Source organism: Colobus angolensis, unplaced genomic scaffold (assembly GCF_000951035.1).
Source record: "Colobus angolensis palliatus isolate OR3802 unplaced genomic scaffold, Cang.pa_1.0 Scaffold421, whole genome shotgun sequence".
Taxonomy (NCBI): domain Eukaryota; kingdom Metazoa; phylum Chordata; class Mammalia; order Primates; family Cercopithecidae; genus Colobus; species Colobus angolensis.
In genome coordinates, this window is record NW_012117611.1 from 2,246,251 (window position 1) to 2,249,891 (window position 3,641).

General features: G+C 38.3%; 1 pseudogene across 1 annotated transcript; it reads right to left on the reverse strand.

Moving 5' to 3' along the window:
- Positions 1–2,763: 2,763 nt before the first annotated feature.
- Positions 2,764–3,634, reverse strand: LOC105522247 (annotated as a pseudogene). Its single transcript, XR_001003411.1, has one exon. The product of XR_001003411.1 is annotated as a 40S ribosomal protein S4, X isoform-like (transcript).
- Positions 3,635–3,641: the final 7 nt, after the last annotated feature.

The following is a 3,641-nucleotide window of genomic DNA, read 5'->3' on the forward strand; positions in this document are numbered from 1 at the left end:
TAGTGTCTTAATAAATGCCTATTGGGTTAACTCTGATAATCCTTTTTCTCAAGCTGTCTTAAAAAGAGGGGAATCCAAAAATTCCAGAAAGAAATGAGGAAAAAAGTTACAAAGAATGAAGTAGGGATTTTAGGTTTATGAGCCATTAGAGGAAACTGAGTCTTCACAAAGAAACACAGTACCCTGATTTCCTGTCTCATGCTTAATTTTCCTCCATTGTCTCACCTCAGCTGCGTGATTCCATGTATCTTGCTAACCCTTCTGCTTCGCCTTTTGTAAAGTTACATGTGAATTCTGAGAAAATTCTTTTTCAACTTTCTATCCCTTAGTCCCATTTCAGTCTATGTCTTCACAGAAAATTATCACTGCAAAGCTGAGCAGTTTCTGTAGAATCTTGGTTCATTCACCTAATTTATCAGCAAGGGCTTGTTCCCTTTGCACATCTTCACTAAACTTGGAGCTTTTTGATGACTCTCATTTTCTGTCACCACCATAGTCTTTGGATGTTCAGTGGAGCAGGGAACCATCAGGTTCCCCACACAGGGTGCTTGGGGCAAAGATGGAAGTTGGAAGTAGGAAAAGCATGGAGTTGGAATTGGATGATGAATGCTGAAGCAAAAGAGCACTCAACATCTCTATGGTTTTGCTTTGTGCTGGGCCTTCCTAAGTCTCGTGAGCACCTGATAATTGTTCATTTGATTATGTTGAGCTCTTTGGAGCAGTGGCTCTCAACCCTGATTAGGATGTCAGAATCCTTTGGAAGAATCTTTTTTTTTTTTTTTTTAAATCTATGGGCATGGAACCCAGCCATCAGTATTTTAAAAAATTTCCCAGATGGTTTCCATGAGTAGCCAAGTTTGAGAATCATGGTTTTGGATTTCCCAATTGAAGGTTGTAAACTATGACATCACTTTGCCTATTTTTCTAAATATTCCCCTTTCTACAGTCAGCTTTCAAAAGTGAGACTACAACTGGATCAAAGAATTACACAAGGAAAGGGAAACTGAGCCATCCTTCAGCAACTCCAGGAGAAAAACCAAGGTCCATACAATGATGGGGGAGTAAATGCTAATACCATCTATCTCCTTCCCTTGTATTTATCCCTGGTTTCCCCACCCCCCCTTTCCTCTCTGGCTTCCTATTCTCCCTTTGTGGCAAAATATCCACTATTCTTGAAGAAAGCTAACCAGCAAACCTGCTAATATTTAAGCTTCAGTGACCCAAAAGGTAACTAAACTTTGATGAACATTTGCATTTCCAAAGAAATTATCTGAAGACAAAAATGTCTAATTCAATGGACTGAAATGCAAATTGTTATATTTCAGGCTAGAAAGGTATCTAATCCAAGGAACTTCCTTATCATGCTCTGGAAGACAGTGTGCTGCCTCATGAAAGGCCGTTGTAGATGTCCAACTCAACATCGCAAAAAAAACCCAAAAACAAACAAACAAACAAACAAACAAACAAAAAAAACAGTATAGAAGCATTGGCTTGGGACTGAGAAATGATATTAGTATGCTGCAAAAGTAATTGCAGTTTTTGCCCTTGAAAGTGATTATTAAAACTGCAAATGACTTTTGCACCAACCTGTGGATTAGTAATTGATTCACAAAGACATGACACATGAGAAAACCAAGTGCACTGCTTGGCACATAGTAGACATTCAACAAATGCTTTCACTGACAACTTTTGCTTTCCTCCTCAATCATTCACTTTTTAGAATCCTTGAAAACATTTTACAAATTTTTCAAATATTCAGGAAACGTAAAATAACACCAGATTTAGAGAAGAATTATCAACTGTAGCCAATTTTTGGACCTATACTTTTTTAAACTATGTGATGGGAATCTCTTCATTTTTTAGAGCAATATGGATGCATATCAATTACAAACCTTGCTGAATATCCTTTCTAGCTCTGAGGCAATAAAATTCATTATCCTGGTTAGTTTGAGGATATACTTAACCCATAAACAGCAAGTACAGATTCAGACATTTGTATCTATAACTTAGACAATTTAAAATGCAATATTAAATAATCCAAAAATTGTTCAAAGCTCAGTACCTTTTCACGCATTAGTTCTTTAATTATAAACTTTCTTTTAAAGAGTAAGTGAGTAGAAAAGAGTTAGTAAGTAGAAAAGAGTAAAAGAGGTCTTTCACAATTTGCCAAGACATGCGTCACTTATTTAAAATCAAACAAAATGCTGTTTGAAAAACAAGAAGGATGGCAAGAATGAAGCTCCTTCATGCAAGGTACCTCTGACTACTCTCTAAAGACAGATACTACGACATGGTAATAGATTTATTGCAGAAAAAATGTGTCCACTGAGACCACTTCCTCCAGAGGTAAGGTTTAACTTATGGTAATGTGCTATGGGTCAACAGCTCAAGACGAGGTGTGTGGCTGGCAATTTAAGTGTAAAATTAGATTTCAGCATAATCAATCATCTGATAGCACATCCAAATGTATTCTGCATTTGCACATTTAATTAATTATGTCTTAATTGAAAACATTTTGCTCATAATGATCAGTTCTAATTTTATTCCAAATTAAATTAGTAGGGGAAAAATTTAGTTTGGGAATTTATTTATTTATATATATAAAGAAAAAGTAAAAATAATAGATTTTCTCTTTTCTTCTTAAAAGGAAATGTCTTTCTGCTCATTTAGAGGCACAAAGGAAAACATTTAAAACATTCCAGATAAATTGCATTTCATCTGAATGAACATATAACTTTGGAGATGGAGAAAACCTTCTTTTTTTTTTTTTTTTTAATCCTGCCACAATATTTTTAATTACGTACAAAGGTCTGACATGGCACCCAGGGGCCCATTTCACCCACTGCTCTGTTTGGCCGCCAGTCTTTTATCTCTGTCTTCAGCAATGGTGAGGCGGATACCCTTTCCTCGGGGAAGAGAAATCCATGGTTTGTTGCCCTTGCCAATAACAAAAATGTTGGAAAGTCGAGTGGCAAAGCTGTTGCCATTGGCATCTTTCACGTGAACCACGTCAAAAGATCCAGGATGCCTCTCTCTGTTGGTGATCACACCAATTCTTCCCAGGTTAGCACCTCCAGTCACCATACACAGGTTACCAGTGTCGAACTTGATGAAATCAGTAATCTTGCCAGTCTCCAAATCAATCTGAATGGTATCATTCACCTTGATGAGGGGATCGGGGTAGCGGATGGTGCGGGCATCATGAGTCACCAGATGAGGGATTCCTTTTGTGCCCACAAAGATCTTTCTCACTTTGCATAACTTGTACTTGGCCTCCTCAGGTGTAATACGATGTACAGCAAAGCGACCCTTGGTGTCATAGATCAGACGGAAATTCTCTCCCGTCTTGTCAATGCTGATGACATCCATGAATCCAGCAGGGTAGGTTATAGGTTATATCAGTCCGGACCTTGCCGTCTATCTTAATGAACCGCTGCATGCAAATCTTCTTTACTTCATCTCCTCTCAGGGCATACTTAAGTCTGTTCCTTAGGAAAATGATGAGGGGGAGACACTCTCTCAACTTGTGGGGACCGGTGGATGGATGAGGAGCAAACACACCAGTCAATTTATCCAGCATCCAATGCTTTGGAGCTGCTACCCACTTCAGATGCTTCTTGGGACCACGAGCCATGGCTGCG